The sequence below is a fragment of the Onychomys torridus genome, chromosome X (genome assembly GCF_903995425.1).
Source record: "Onychomys torridus chromosome X, mOncTor1.1, whole genome shotgun sequence".
In the NCBI taxonomy this organism is placed as follows: Eukaryota; Metazoa; Chordata; class Mammalia; order Rodentia; family Cricetidae; genus Onychomys; species Onychomys torridus.
The window spans coordinates 61198182-61215117 of NC_050466.1; the positions used below are offsets into that span (position 1 = coordinate 61198182).

General features: G+C 39.2%; 1 protein-coding gene and 1 pseudogene across 9 annotated transcripts in view; both read left to right on the forward strand.

Annotated features, from left to right (window-relative positions):
• Reps2 (RALBP1 associated Eps domain containing 2) overlaps window positions 1-16936 on the forward strand; it is a 237094-nt gene that overhangs the window by 37470 nt on the left and 182688 nt on the right. The gene's annotated exons all lie outside the window — the stretch shown is intronic.
• The window catches only part of LOC118573918, a 76041-nt pseudogene that overhangs the window by 37050 nt on the left and 22055 nt on the right, over window positions 1-16936 (forward strand).

Sequence of the window (16936 nt, forward strand, 5' to 3'; positions counted from 1 at the left end):
CTCTGTGTAGCTTTGCACCTTTCCTGGAACTCACTTGGTAGACCAGGCTGGCCTTGAACTCACAGAGATCCACCTGCCTCTGCCTCCCGAGTGCTGGGATTAAAGGTATGCACCGCCACTGCTGGGCAGAAGCTTTTTTGTTTCATGAGGTCCCATTTATTGTTTCTCTCAGTGTGTGTGCTACTGGTGTTATATTTAGGAAGTGGTCTCCTGTGCCAATGCTTTCTAGAACACTTCCCACTTTCTTTTCTATCAAGTTCAGTGTATCTGGATTTATGTTGAGGTCTTTGATCCACTTGGACTTGAGTTTTGTGCATGGCGACAGATATGCATCTGTTTGCATTCTTCTATATGTTCACATGCGGTTATGTCAGTACCATTTGTTGAAGATGCTTTCTTTTTTCCATTGTACAATTTTGGCTTCTTTCTAAAAAATTATATGTTCATAGGTATGCAGATTATTGTCAGGGTCTTCAATTTGATTCCATTGATCCACATGTCTGTTTTTATGCCAATACCAAGCTGTTTTTATTACTGTAGCTGTATATAGTAGAGCTTGAAGTCAGGGATGGTGATGCCTCTGGAAGTTCCTTTATTATATGGGGTTTTTTTTAGGTTTCATTTTTTTCCATATGAAATTGAGTATTGTTCTTTTGAGGTCTGTAAAGAATTGTGTTGGTACTTTGATGGGGATTGCATTGAATCTATAGATTGCTTTTGGTAAGATGGCCATTTTTACTATGTTAAGCCTACTGATGATCCATGAGCATGGGACATCTTTACATCTTTTAATATCTTCTCCAATTTCTTTCTTTAAAGATGTGAAGCTCTTGTCATACAGGTCTTTCACTTGCTTTGTCAGTTACCCCAAGATATTTTATATTATGTGTGGCTATTGTGAAGGGTGTTTTTTTCCCTGATTGCAGTCTCAGCCTGTTTACTGTTTGTATATAGGAGGGCTACTGATTTTTTTTTTTGAGTTAATATTGTATCCAACCACATCACTGAAGTTGTTTATCAGTGATGACGTTGTAGGAGTTCTCTGGTGAAATTTTTGGGGTTGCTTATATATACTATCATGTCGTCTGCAAATAGCGATGATACTTTGACTTCTTCCTTTCCAATTTGTATCCTCTTGAGTAGCATGAATCTTAAAAGGCTTGGCGGTGGTGGCACATGCCTTTAATCCCAGCACTCGGGAGGCAGAGGCAGGTAGATCTCTGTGAGTTCAAGGCCAGCCTGGGCTACAAAGTGAGTTCCAGGAAAGGCTCAAAGCTACTCAGAGAAACCCTGTCTCGAAAAACCATAAAAAAGGTCTTATTAATAAAAACAAACCCAGAGCCAGGTATTGGGATGAATGCTGAAACATCAGAGAAACAGAACAAGCCACAAGCCACAGCCTCACCTCGCCAACTTCTCAGCTGATCCTGTTTCCTCAAAATGAAAGCCTCTGAATGGATCTCAGCTGTACTGCTAATAAAAAGCCTAAAGTTTTAAAAGGACTCTAGTTCCTGGTTCTCACACTTTATATACCTTTCTGCTTCTTTCCATCACTTCCTGGGATTAAAGGTATGTGCACCATGCCTGGCTGTTTCCAGTGTGGCTTTGAACTCACAGATCCAGATGGATCTCTGCCTCCAGAAGGCTAGGATTAAAGGTGTGTGTGCCACCATTTTCTGGCCTCTATGTCTATCTAGTGGCTGTTCTGTTCTCTGACCCTAGATAAGCTTATTAGGGTGCACAATGTATTGGGGGACACAATATCACCACATTTCCCCTTTTTGTCTAAATAATAAAGAAAGCTTATAACTAATATAAGATAAAGTATATCCAATAAGTGTATACAATATATAGAGTCAAGAATTACATTAACAATGTCTAGTCCATTAACATTTGACAGATTCAGACAAACAACTCCATTATTTATCCTACTTAAAACAAGTAGTTCCTTTTAAAAAGTAGATTCAATAATCTACCTTTTATCTTATCATATCCATATTCTCTCTTTTTTCTTTTCTGAGTAGATTCAAAAGTCTACCTTTATCTTATCATTTGTAGGTCTTCCCTTTTTTCTTTTTAGAGCAGATTCAATAATCTACACTTTTATCCTATTATTTCTATATCTCTTTTATTTTTCAGAGTAGATTCAAATCTATCTTTTACCTATATCCCCTTTTACTTTTCTTTCTTTTTTTTAAACAAGAATTCTGAATCTAGGGGTTGGGGATTTAGCTCAGTGGTAGAGCGCTTGCCCAGCGAGTGCAAGGCCCTGGGTTCGGTCCTCAGCTCTGGGAAAAAAAAAAAGAATTCTGAATCTATTCTCCTTTGTTTAGCTTTTTTTGATCATTAACAATTAACAACTTGTAACCAACCATCACAAATAATGACAATATCCATAACCTCAAACGACCAAAAACTACCCACCCCACCTCTTGAGAATGTGGGCGTCATTTTCTTAAAATTACTTCTTGCTGTCTGAGGGCAAAGCATCTTAATGGGTCCTGCAAAGAAAATTTTTGTGTTAATTGCCAAGTTCTGGGAGAGTTAGCTGTATCATTTGTCCAGTCTCTGCATAATGGGAAAGTGCAGGGCTTGTCTCAAGTCCTTGTTCAAGTAGTCTGTCAGGCTGGATCATCTCAGCTAGCAATCCTGAAATTGTCCTGAGCAGTTTGTAGTCCAAAGCTGATCTTTGGGTGGTGTTAATCAGCTTAATGGCTTTATCATAGTCCATGTGGAATCATTATTGTGGGATCCTGTCATCTTTTTGAAGATTTCAAAGTCACTGTTAGGCATGGTCATGGTTCCCTGCAGACATTTTTTTGTTGCCTCCTCTGTGGTTTGGAGCAATAAATGTCTGTCTCTCAGAACCATGAACGTTCTTCCCTAGAAGAGAATATCTTCACAGCAATTTCTCCCCACCACGTGCCTCGCCAAACTTCTCCAAACTGACCTTTGCCAATGCTTTCTTGTAACATGACGGTTCTCTGAACAAGCAATGGTAAACCTTTCATCCCCTGTAACAGCATTGCTGCCACCATCAACACGATGAGAAACAGCTGGCAACTCAGAGCAGCAGCCACCACCTCCATGGGCCCGCTGCCACTGTTTGTATATTGCCCCAGCTGCAGCTTCTCCTCAGCAAGCATTCTAGGCTGGCCTTGAACTCGGTATCCTCCTTGGCCCCCTTCAGCAAATCCTACCAGTGTGTGCCACCACAACCGGCAGTTTGGGATTGAGCTGGGACTGCAAGGTCACAGGCAAGCAGCTTTTTTGTGAATTTGTACCCAAAAAGTTGGGCGCCAGATGTAGCATGAATCTTAAAAGGTCTTATTAATAAAAACAAACCTGGAACCAGGCATTGGGGTGAATGCTGAAAGATCAGAGAAACAGAACAAGTCACACTCTTAATCTCCTTTTGTTGTCTTATTGCTCTAGCTAGAACTTCAAGCACTATATTGAATAGGTATGGAGAGAGTGATCAGCCTTGTCTTGCTCCTGATTTTAGTGGAATTGCTTTGATTTTCTCTCCATTTAATTTGATATTGGTTGTTGGCTTCTGTAAATTGCCTTTATTATGTTTAGGTATGTTCCTTGTATCCCTAATCTCTCCAAGAATGTTATCATGAAGGGGTGTTGGATTTTGTCAAAGGCTTTTTCAGCATCTAACTAGATGACCATGTGTATTTTTTTTTCTTTCAATGGTTTACATTGACTGATTGAACCATCCCTGCATCTCTTGGATGAAGCCTATTTGGTCATGGTGGATGATCTTTTTGGTGTATTCTTGGATTCGGTTTGCTAGTATTTGATTGAGTATTTTTGCGTCAGTGTTCATGAGGGAAATTGGTCTCTTTCTTTGTTGGGTCTTGGAGTGGTTTGGGTATCAGGGTGACTATGGCCTAATAGAAGGAATTTGGCAATGTTGCTTCTGTTTCTAGTTTGTGGAATAATTTCAAGTGCACTGGTATTGGCTCTTCTTTGAAAGTCTGGTAGAATTCTGCACTGAAACCATCTGGCCCTGGGCTTTTTTTGGTTGGGAGACTTTTAACGACTGATTCTATTTCCTTAGGGGTTATTGGTCTATTTAAATTGTTTATCTGATCTTGATTTAACTTAGGTAAGTGGTGTCTTGGGTGTGAGGCTTCCCTGGAGTATAATCAACCTACCAGGTGTGATACCTTTAAAGAAAACTGACTTTTCCTCTCCCAATAACTAATAATTGCCATTAGCTCCTCAGATAGGGCTGGGACATCCTTTGCACCCCCACCCTTGGCTCCATGCTGGCATTTTTGACTGTACTGAGCTTGTGCATGCTGTCAGAATTGCTCTGAGTTCTTATGTGCAACTGTCCTGTTGTGTCCAGAAAGCACTATTTCATTTTTGTCATCCATCACTTTTAACTCTTACAACTTTTCTGCCCCATCTTCTTCAAACATCCCTGGGCCTTGGGGGTAAATGAGTATGATATAAATATCCTATATAGGGTTGAGTACTCTATAGTCTCTTATTCTTTGCACATTGATTAGTTGCGAGTCTTTGTTTTAATTGCTATCTGCTGCAAGAAAAAGCTTCTCTGATAAGAGTTAAGAGATGCACTAATTTATGGATATAGAAACACATCATTTTAGAAGTTGTTTTGGTACTGTGTCCATTTAGCAGAATAATATTAGGTTTCCCATGGGTCCTGTGACCTATCTAGTCATGGGTCCTTGGTTCTGATAATGGTGTCAGATATGGTTTCCATCTCATACAGCAGGCTTTAAAGTTGTTGGTTACTCCTATAACATGCATGCCACCATTGTTCTAGTGGGCAAATCTTGTCATGGCAGTCATTGTTGTAGCTCATAGCTTCACAGATGGGTAAGACTGATGATTATTTTTCTCATATGTTAGCATGCATAGAACTTCCAGCTCTATGAAGCTAGCCTGTAGGTATAAAGCTTCCAGATCAGTACTCATCTGAGTTCTCTGTTTTGTGACTCCGTATTTAGTATGTTCAGCAATAGGCTCTCCTATCAACTTCTGGAGGATAACCAACAACAATGACAATAGCCTGTAATATTTGGGAGTCAGTTGGATCCACTAGCCAACAAGTCAAAAAGAGGTAACCTATTTCTGGTACTGGGGTTTTAGTTTGCTAGCATATGGTGTCTAGTTGGGATATTGTTTCCCTGTTACATGGTAACCCCATTTAAATTTATATATGTGTATATATACACATTTCAAAGGCCTTCTACAGTAGTAAGTTTCCATGACTTTTTCAGAAGAACTTTAGTGTGAGTTATCTCTCTCCATATTCCTTCTTCTTTCCTGCCCTTCCTTCCTCTACCTATTTAACCCTTCCTTTTCTGTCCCTTTCTTCCTTTATGTTACTGTATTACATATCCCCTCCCTTGAAAGCCCAGCCATGGCTCCTTACTAATTTTCTAACATTTATGGGTACTCTCCAACTTCATTTCATTTAAAAAATAATCCACCAATTCCAATTTGTGCTTCCCATACACTCATAGGTGTGGGGCTATCCACTTGAGTGTGGTTGACCTACCAGAATCCATGCTTTAAAGAAATCTATCCCTCTCCCAGAAGTAATCAATTGTCCAAAGCTCTCAGTTAGGGGTGGGAGTTTGTAAGCCCTTCCTTATTCCATGCTAGCTTGTTGACTGGCTTGCTCTTGTGTAGGACTTGTGTAGGCAACCACAACTGCTATGAATTGGTGAATGCAGGAGTCTTGTCATGGTCAGAAGACATTGTTTTACCTCTGCCTTCCTCAGTTTCTGGCTCTTATAGTCTTTCCACCTTCCATCAATGGTCCCTGGGCATGTGTGTGTGTGTGTGTGTGTGTGTGTGTGTGTGTGTAGATCAGAAGGCAATTTGCAGGAGACAGTCATGAAAACTGGAACTATAGGTCTCCCGTTTGTGGCTGAGCACTCCATAGACACTTGGCATTTTCTTTTGTCATAACCAGTCAGGATAAAAACCTAAAGGAAAGAAGAGTGTTTTACCTTCTCTGCTCTTTGTGTGGATGTTGCATTGTTCAAATAGCAGGGGCTCAACTTTTGGCTTGTTTTGGTTTACTGAGCACCATTCTTCAGAAACAATTTCCTTATGCTTTCTCAGTCATCTGGCATGAACACAGATCTTTCACTCAATAAAAACAAGCTAATAATAATAACAAGCTGAGAGATCGTTATAATAAATACATTTGTACAGCTTTTTAAATCCTAGGTTATTGAAATTCTGTCAGCTTTGGCTGGTTTCCATGTTCCTTCTGCCCTTGTGTTTTCTTTCTTTCTTCCTTTTTTTTTCTTTGAGCTATTCCCACTGATTTTAGACGGATGCTTGGCACTCTAACAGGAAGAGTGGCATTGCTGGATGCAAAGTGGTAAAGGTAAGGTCACATTTGATTATGCTAATCCTCCTGAGGTTTTGGTAATGTATGTTTTACTGGTAAGGCAGAAATATAAAAACATAAAGATAAAATGGCCTCTTAAAGGTCAGTGTCTGATTCTCTACCTTCTCCACCATAGTAACAATTGATAATATAAAACAGATGTTCCTAAGACAAGAGAAAAATAGTAGAGCTGGATCTTTTATGACTGTGTGTTTATTATTTGTAGTGGTGGGTTTTTGAATCGGAAAAGTGATGCTGGTTTTAATTAGAAATCATGAGGAATTTAAGATGTGAGGCAAAATTATCAGGAAAGGTGAGAAACAAGTGATTCATAGTTTCCAGCACCTTCTCTTCTATGGGGTAAATCAATAAATAGTTTTTGCTGTCATGAAAGAGCAAATTTCTGTCCAGCTTCAGCATACCATTTACACAACAGACAAACCACTAAATTTACAAAGTGCTTAATCACATCCCAGATCAGGGCTTTGAGTGCCTGGAAGCAATTCCCTAGAATTATTTTGAATGGTCAGATTAGAAGGTTTCTGCCATGACATATATTGTATTATCTCGTGTTTCAAAATTCTTTATATGGTGTTAAATATGTGGGAGGATTTAAATAAATTCTCCTCAGTGCTTCATGGGATGCGATGATCCAATGGGAGCTGACTGTTTTCAATTAGGACGTTTCCATGGATACCATTAAGCATGCCAAAATTCATAGCCACGGGAGGTTTTTTATATCTTTCAATATTGATTAAGAAATCTGAGAACAATTTCAAGAAATGTGGGATGTAGGTGGAGGCTAAATTCTGAGGATAGTATAAAATTTGCCTTTTCTCCCCTGGTTAAATGATGGTCCAAAAATACTCTAGGCAGTCAGCCAAAGTCTAACAACAGGTTTCCATCAAGAGATAGTCTAGAAGAAAATGGAACATAAGTTACTTCTTTATTCATTAACATTTAGTTAGTTATTTATCATTTATTTATTAACATTAGCTTTCTTATATGGCAGGCATGACACAAAAAAGAATTGCAACCCTTTGTATGCACATTTTTTTTTTAATGAAAAACACATCCTAGATAGTGTTAGCAGATATCTTCACATTTATATCTGTCTTGGGAAGATTTATATCTTAAAATACTTTTTTAAAAAGACAATAGTTCTTCACCTTAATTTTCATTTCTCTAAGGATCTATGGAATGGAGTTCAAGGGGCCTCTGACTTTGAATGGGGAAAAAATAGATCATTTTGAGTAACTGTGGCTGTTTAGTGTTTTCATCAGTCAGTGTAGTCAACAAAGGATAGTGCACAGATGAAAATAGTCCCCATAAACCTATAGGGAGTGGCACTATTAGGAGGTTTGGTCTTGTTGGAAGTGTATCACTGGGGGTGAGCTTTGAGGTTTCAAATGCTCAAACCAGGTCCAACGTCACTCTCTCTTCCTGCTGTTTATGTATACCAATGTAAACTCTCAGCTTCTCTAGTATCATGTCTGTCTGTATGCCACCATGGTTTCTACTATGACAGTAATGGACTTAACCTTTGAATCTGTGAGCCAACCCCAATTAAATACTTTTTTAAAATAAGAGTTGCCATGGTCACGGTGTCTCTTCACAGCAATAGAACAACACTAAGTCAGTAAACCACCGATATTTTCATATTGCACCACAGTTTTTGCAGATAAGGTTTTAAGATTCATATTCTTTTTTTTCTTGCTCTGTAGTGCAAGCTAGCTTGGACCTTGCATCCTCCTCCTCCTCAGCTTCCCAAGTATGTATTATAGGCATGTGCCACCATGCCCAATTCTGCTGCAGATACCTTCAGTTATCATTTTTGCTAATCATTTTTGAAGATTTGGAAGTTATTATATTAGAATTATTGGTAATTCTTGATTCTTTTTTGTTTTTGTTTTATGAGGCAAGGTCTCTCTGTGTATCTCTGACTGGCTCTGGACTTGTGGTGATCCTCTTGTCTCTGCCTCCCATAGTTTTTAATTGTCATAATAAAGAACACATTATTGTATCATCAACTAGTATTTTATAATATTTTAATGAGTATGTCAATATAATTTGCTTCTTTGAAATCCTGTATTTTGTATTTTGAGACAACATTCAGAAATTTTTTTGGTATGTATTTATTTGTCTGTGTGTACATGTGGGCTGGAGGTCAGTCATGAGTATTGTCCCTCAGGAACCATGTACTTGTGTTTTTGAGACAGGGTGTCTCACTGGGACCTGGGGCTTACTGATTAGGTTGGGATTGCTAGTCAGTGAGCCCTAAGGACCCTTCTGTTTCTATTTCTCCAGCACTAGGACTATAAAAATGTGCCACACCACATCTGGCTTTCTTTTTTCTGTGTGTGAAATAAGTACTTTATTGATTGCCACCCTGCATTTGGAAAAGTTTTTAAAAAAATATATTTATTTATTAAATTTTTTTTCATTTTACATACCAACCCCAGTTCCCCCTCCCTTCCCTTCTCCCGCCTCCTCACCTCCCTCACACTCTACCCCCATCCTCTCCTCAGAGTGGGTAAGGCCTCCCATGGTAGTCAACAAAGTCTGGCATACCAAGTTGAAGGAGAACCTAGCCCCTCCCCATTGTATCAAGGCTGAGCAAGGTATCCCACCAAAGGGAATGGGCTCCGAAAAGCCAGTTCATGAACCTGGGATAAGTCCTGGTCCTGCTGCCAGGGACCCCACAAACAGATCAAGCCACACAACTGTCACCCACATTCAGCGGGCCTAGTTCAGTCCCATGCAGGTTCCTGAGCTGTCAGTCCAGAGTCAGTGAGCTCCAACTGGCACCGGTCAGCTATCTCTGTGGGTTTCCCCATCATGGTCTTGACCCCCTCTTCTTTTTTTTTTTTTTAATGCCAAATGCCATTTATTGAAGGATGAAAGAGGTCTTAAATACAGGCTTACAGCACAATGGGAGAACCCTGGATGGCAGAAATTCTCCTGATGTTTTTTTTTTTTTGAGCTGAAGATTGAATCCTGGGCCTTGCGCTTGCTAGGCAAGCACTCTACCACTGAGCTAAGTCCCCAGTCCCGTTTCTGATGTTTTACAATCTTGCATCTAAGCTGTTAACACCCAATATGCTGGATACACAGACAAGAGCTTCCCTTAAGCATTTAGGAGGGTGGAATCTCTCAGGGAATTAGCATAGGGATGATGTCATGGTCAAGGTTGGCAAGCAATGCAGCAGTTACCCAAAAAGGAGCCCAAGCCCTACAGGTCCCCTCTTATTACTAAAAAATGAGCTTCTGACTTAGGTTGTGTGGGACGTCAGCAGGTCACCTTACCTGTCATGGAGACACCTCTCCAGGCCACACAGGCATTCTGTCTTAGGCTGGTGAGTGGCCCCTAGGTATTACCCTTCTCTGAATACTCATTATCATATGGGCTCAATTGTGTGAGAGCTGCAGAGTTAACTGTTGCCAAAGATCTCTAAATGGCACTGGGCTTGTAATCTGTGTGTTCAACACAGAAAAGACCAACAGAAATCTTAACCCACCCATAGCCGGTAGGTTAAAGGTAACTGAGCCATTCCCTTCCTTAATGAGCCTTACTGTAAATTGGAGACCTTGTAAGATGGTATCCCGAGAGCAAATGGAACTTGAGTTTGTAAATTTATAGCTTTCAAGGTCAATTGAAATGTATATAACTATTGATTTAAATTTGTCATGCCCGATAGAATGAAAGATTAATTAACTGTGGTAGCTACTTTTGCTGCCAGGGTCTCCACTGTGCTAGCTGTAGTAACCAATTATGAAATGGCGATCCCAGAAACAGTAGTAGCAGTGGTCGCCACTGTTATAACAGCAACAACTGCAGCAGTGATGTCAGATTCTCTTCTGGAGCATGTGGGTATCCATTGGCATGGACGCAACTCCAGGAACACAAACTGCCAAGGCCCATTATTCTTGATCCCAGCACGACTTAAGCTGGCAGCTCTTCTGGAGAATCCAACCGCATGGCTGCAGTTCCTAGGCTTACGTTAATGCTTGCTAAAGCTGGCCATATTGGGCTTTCAGTCCACATTGGCATCATAAGGGGAGAGTTTTTCACGAAGGCCCAATAGGTCTCTGTCATGTTGGGCTTCAGCTGCAGCCACAGGGTGCCCTCAGCGCTCAGAAACCCAATGAGGAATTTTATTGTCCTGAGGAAAGACATAAGCAGAACCCCGGGCCCACACCAACACCAGATTGGGTCCCCTCCAAGTGTCAGTAGAAAGGTCCTTCTATCACTCCAGAGGGTGATTTGCAACAGGAGCCCTCCAGTGCTTATCTGTAGTGGATATTCCAGCAGAATCCACTGATAAAAAATTTAAAATATATAATACAAGGGAAAGAATAGAATGTGGAGAGGAATGATGAACCCCTAGTTTCCCCTTTTTGCTATAGCAAAATATGTTTGTTTGTTTGTTTTTAATAGTTCAAATTGGAAATGTTCTTTTTAAAAGAACTCTAACAGCTTAAGGGAGTTCTTTTCTGCTGTGTGGGTCCCACCAAGAAATGCATTGCAGTCTCCACACTTGATTTCATCTGAGAATTTGTCTTAGGTGACTATTATTATCCTGAATAGAAATTTAAGGATAAAAGATATCCAAGTCTATAATGGGTGGCATTCAGCAAGATGCTGTAAAGTGCATAGGATGAAGAAAAGCTCTGTTTGGTTTCATGTGGTAGAGGTCTGCCACTCTTACAGCATTTCTTCAGGCACTGTTACTTGCTACTCCCTTTCCTCTGCCACACTACTCTATGGAGCAGAGGTGGGGAACTGACTGTCTCACAGACATTGGAACTCCCAGCTTCTTCTTATAGAGCCATTCTTTTTTTTTTTTCAGAGCTGAGGATCGAACCCAGGGCCTTGTGCTTGCTAGGCAAGCGCTCTACCACTGAGCTAAATCCCCAACTCCTATAGAGCCATACTTTAGCTTAGCCTGATGGGAACTCATCTGAGGTTTCTCTGTGAAATCTCAAGTGTTAATGGAAGGGACTGAGAATGCAGAAAACAGGCAAAATAATCAAAAAGAGCTGGAAACGAAATGTCCTATCTGGCTTTCTCCCAACACATTGTTTTGTAAAAGGCAGCAAGTGAATTTGCAGTGATGTGAGAGTATCTTTCTGGCCTGTTACTCAATAATGGAGTACATTTTAAAGTAATCTTAGTAGAGTTTTTTTCTTAGTAGCCTTTTTATTTTCATTTTTTGAAATTTAAGTATAGGGGTTGGGGATTTAGCTCAGTGGTAGAGTGCTTGCCTAGCAAGCACAAGGCCCTGGGTTCAGTCCTCAGCTCAGAAAAAAAAGAAGAAATTTAAATATAATTACATATATATATGTGTATATATATATATATATATATATATATATATATATATATATATATATAATATATAATTTTTCACCTTTCCCATTCCTTCCTTTTAATGTTTGCTGGTGGAATGCTGAAAGAGTACATACTGCATAATTGGTATTTAGTTCTGCAATAGTTACAAGTTATTTTATAAACTGGTATTTCTTGGTGAAATTAAAAATTTGTTTTGTTTCTTACCAGGTTTATGAATCCACGTATTTCATTTTCTTTTGTTTCTGATTATATTTTCTTCTTCCTGTTGAGGTGTATATCTTCAAAGTATGGGCAAGCATTATAGATAAAACCTAATTGTTTTTTCTGGGAGTCAAGAATCATGTCTTGTAGATTTTACAGAGATCTGGGCTGCCAATATGATATACATATTTATTTCTATTTTGGCAACTCTTCTGTTAATTATTTTATCACCATACAAGTCAAACTGTTCAAAGGATTAATTCAGTGATTTTTTTAGTCTACTTACTGCAGCCAAATTTAGAACATTTTCTTTACCCTAATGTGAGATTCTGGCAACCACTAATCTATTTTCCGTATATGAGGCTTTGTCTCTTCTAAGTATTTCATATAAACAGAAATATAATATAATATGTAGTGTGATTGACTGGCTTCTTTCATTTAGCACAAATATATATTCTAAGCTACCATCTTCCACATGCTAGGCATGTATTCTACTATTGAGTTATAATCCTAGCCTCCCAAAAAAGTGTGTGTGTGTGTGTGTGTGTGTGTGTGTGTGTGTGTGTGTGTGTGTGTGTGTGTTTGAGACAGGGTTTCTCTGTATAGCCTTGGCTGTCCTTGAATTCACTCTGTTGACCAGGCTGGCTTCAAACTCAGAGATCTGCCTGCCTTTACCTCCTGAGTGCTGGGATTAAAGGCATGCACCACCACTGCTCAGTAGTCCCTCAGTATTTTTAAGGTCCATTCATATAACAATATGTATCAATATTTTATTTATTTTCATGGCCAAATGACATCATACATTCTGGATATACTATATTTTATTATATTTGAGTTGTCCCACTTTGAAGCTATTATGAATAATATAGACATTTGTATTGTTTCAGTTTTGAGCTATCTTGAATGATGCTTCTATGAACATTCATGTATAAATTTTTCTGGACATATTTTCCATTCTCTTGAGTACACTCACAGAAACAGTATTAAATGTTATTTTAAAATGATTATTTTATATGTATAAGTGTTTTGCCTGCATATGTGTGCATGTACCAAGTGCATGCCTGTTGCCAGAGGAGGCTAAAAGAGGGAATCGGATGCTCTGGAACTGGAGTTGCAGATAGTTGTGAGCCACCATGTAGATGATGATGATGATTGAACCCTGGTTCTTAACAAGTGCTTTTAATTTCTGAGCCCGCTTTCCAGTCCCCTAAATACATTTTTAAAGCCTAAAATATTGTTTGAATTAAAAAAATTTAGAATTGCTGAAGCACTTTTAGAAATTGCTTATTTCTATGGAACCCAAACTAGTGTTGAAGTGGAGAGAGTTTTGTGTGTGTTGGGTAGATAGGAATTGGATTCTTGGTTTATAATATGTGACACATTTTACCAGTTTTCTTCATGTTTAAAATGTTCATGCCTCTGAATTCTGTGACAACTGATGATATTGCAGGTGGACACATCTCCATCAGTTTGGGTACCAGAATGATAGTGATGTTAGTCAGAACCCCAGTAAGTTTTGTAGTGTGAGCAAGTACATGATATTATTTTAAGCCTTTAAGATTTGGTGACTAGAGGTTAGGGATTTAGCTCAGTGGTAGATCATTTGCCTAGCAAGCACAAGGCTCTGGGTTTGGTCCTCAGCTCTGAAAAAAAAAAAGACAAAAAAATAAATAAAAGATTTGGTGACTATTTGATGTTTTAACATGGTAGTCCCCAAGCAGAGGCTTGTTAGTCCCATATACATTGAGACATTTGAGAATGTCTGCTGATATATATTTTTTTTGGATATCACAATTAGGGAAGTGACACATACTTAATGAGCAGAAAGTCCAGGGCAGTTAGTTCCCCAAATAAAGAATTATTTAATTCCAAATGTCAGTAGTGGTAAGGTTGAGAAACCCTGCATTAGTGTAACTTAGTTAATAATGCAAGGGTGTTGAAAAGATCAAATGGAATAAATTAAATAAAGCTCTTTAGCACATGGGGTGGCCTTTTGTTTTATAACTGTGTGGCAGAGCCTGGCAACAGCTCTGAGGTATTCCTTGCTTTTATGGAAAATTGGACTTTTTTAGATGTTCCTAAGGATCAATATTATTTAAACACAGTTCTTATGTTTATAAACCGAAGCTCTTAAACAAAAAAAAAAGAAGTCATTTATCCATCTTAAAGACTGAGTGAATTTGCTGGGCATGGTGATGCTTACCTATATCTACGCCCTTAGGCAGGAGGATCAGGTAGTGAGTTTGGGGCCATCCTGGGCTATGTAGTAAGTAAGGAGGGAAGAAGTGTATGTAAGCCTGCATGTGTACTTTGTGCTGGATGCATGGGGGTAGGGAGAAGCGGTAGAGAGAGAGGAGGGAGGGAAGAGGTGTATGTGTGCCTGCATGTGTGCTGTGTATTGGATGCATGGGGGCGGGGAGAAGCAGTAGAGAGAGAGGAGGGAGGGAAGAGGTGTATGTGTGCTTGCATGTGTGCTGTGTACTGGATGCATGGGGGTAGGGAGAAGCGGTAGAGAGAGAGGAGGGAGGGAAGAGGTGTATGTGTGCCTGCATGTGTGCTGTGTATTGGATGCATGGGGGCGGGGAGAAGCGGTAGAGAGGAGGGAGGGCGGGACACTAAAGTGAAATGTATTAGTAACATGTTCTTTGTGTATAGCTTGAATTTTTTTTTTGCAAAGCTCTTTGAAATTGGGTATTCCCATGTCCACTTTGTTTTTGTTAAGAAAATAGGAGACACTTGCAGAGCTTATGTTTGGTTGGCCTAGGATTTGAAGTGTATTTGTCTGCCTCCACATACCTATTCTTGCCACACTGTATACTACATTGGTTTTAACAATGATGGCAACGTTGATTTGTAACAGTTGCATGTTGTCTTAGTAAGAAGTTACCTTAAAGCTTATAGGCTTAAAAGAATGAAAAGTTATTATCTCACGTCATTTCTGTGAATCAGGACAGGAGAAGATAATCTGGGGTTCTGGTTTAGGGTCTTTTTTGAGGTTGCAATCAAGTTGTGTTCTAGGGCTGCAGCTATCTGAAGGTCTGATTGGGGGCTGAATTTTCATCCACTTCCATGATGACTCAGTCATATGGTACTTGGCAACAGGCCTCAGTTCATCACCATGTGGGCCTTTATGGCTGCTTGAGTGTATTCAGTCATTATGACATGACTGCTGTCTGCCCCCAGAGTGAGGAATTTGAGATAGTAGGGCAGAAGTTCCAATTATCTTTTATGATTTAACCTCAGAACTCATATTTCATGACTTCTGCCCTCTTCTATTGGTTACATTCCTGACCTAATGTATAATGAATACCAGGAGATAGAGATCATTGGGCTCCATGTTAAGATCCTCTTTGCCACTATTATCAAAAACATAAATTGTATTTCATTTTTACGTTCTATAATTCTAAACACTTATTCTATGCTTTAAAACATTCAGATTGGCCAGGTATAGTGACATACACCTTTAATCCTAGCAATAGAGGTTGGGAAACAGAGGCAGGCAGATCTCTGTGACTTTGAGGCCAGCCTCGTCCACATAGAGAGTTCCAGGACAGCCAGGGCCACATAGAGAGATACTGTTTCAAAATATTCAGATTATCTAAGATATGAGTGAAAATATAAATTTAGTTTTGTAAATAGTTAGCAAATGGGGAAAGTAAAATATTTAATATAAAACTTATGGTTAAAATACTTCATTTGTGGGATTTAAAATATATATTTATTTGGCTGAGGAGGAAATCAGAGATACATCACCCTTTACAATAGATACATGATATCTATATATCTAAATGATATAAAATACCTTGGGGTAACTCTAACTAGCAAGTGAAGGACCTATATGACAAGAACTTTAAGTCCCTGAAAAAAAAAATTGAAGAAGGTGTCAGAAAATGGAAAGATCTCCCATGCTCATGGATAGGCAGGATTAACATAGTAAAAATGGCAATCTTACCAAAAGCAATCTACAGATTCAGTGCAATCCCCATCAAATTACCAACACAATTCTTCACAGATCTGGAAAGAATAATACTTAACTTCATATGGAAAAACAAAAAACCCAGGATAGTCAAAAGAATCCTGTACAATAAAACAACCTCTGGAGGCATCACGATCCCTGACCTCAAGCTCTACTATAGAGCTACAGTAATAAAAATAGCTTGGTACTGGCATAAAAACCAACATGTGGACCAATGGAATAGAATTGAAGACCCTGACATTAATCCACACACTTATGAACATACAATTTTTGACAAAGAAGCCAAAACTGTACAATGGAAAAAAAGAAAGCATCTTTAACAAATGGTGCTGGCATAACTGGATGTCAACATGTAGAAGGCTGCAAATAGATCCATATCTATTACTGTACACAAAACTTTAGTCCAAGTGGATCAAAGACCTCAACATAAATCCAGTTACTCTGAACCTGATAGAAGAGAAAGTAGGAAGTAGTCTTGAATGCATTGGCATAGGAGATCACTTCCTAAATATAACACCAGTAGCATAGATACTAAGATAATCAATCAATCAATGGGACCTCTTGAAACTGAGAAGCTTTTGTAGAGCAAAGGACACGGTCAACAAGACAAAGTGACAGCCTACAGAATGGGAAAAGGTCTTCATCAACCCCACATCTGACATAGGCTGATCCCCAGAATATATAAAGAACTCAAGAAATTAGACATCAAAATGCCCAATAGTCCAATTAAGAAATGGGCTATAGAACTAAACAGAGAATTCTCAACAGAGGAAACTCAAATGGCTGAAAGACATTTAAGGAATTGCTCAACATCCCCAATCGTCAGGGAAATGCAAATCAAAATGCCTCTGAGATACCACATTACACCCATCAGAGTGGCTAAGATAAAAAACACAGAAGACAGCTTATGCTGGAGAGGATGTGGAGCAAGGGGAACTCTCCTCCACTGTTGGTAGGAATGCAAGCTTGTACAGCCACTTTGGAAATCAATATGATGCTTTCTTAGAAAATTGGA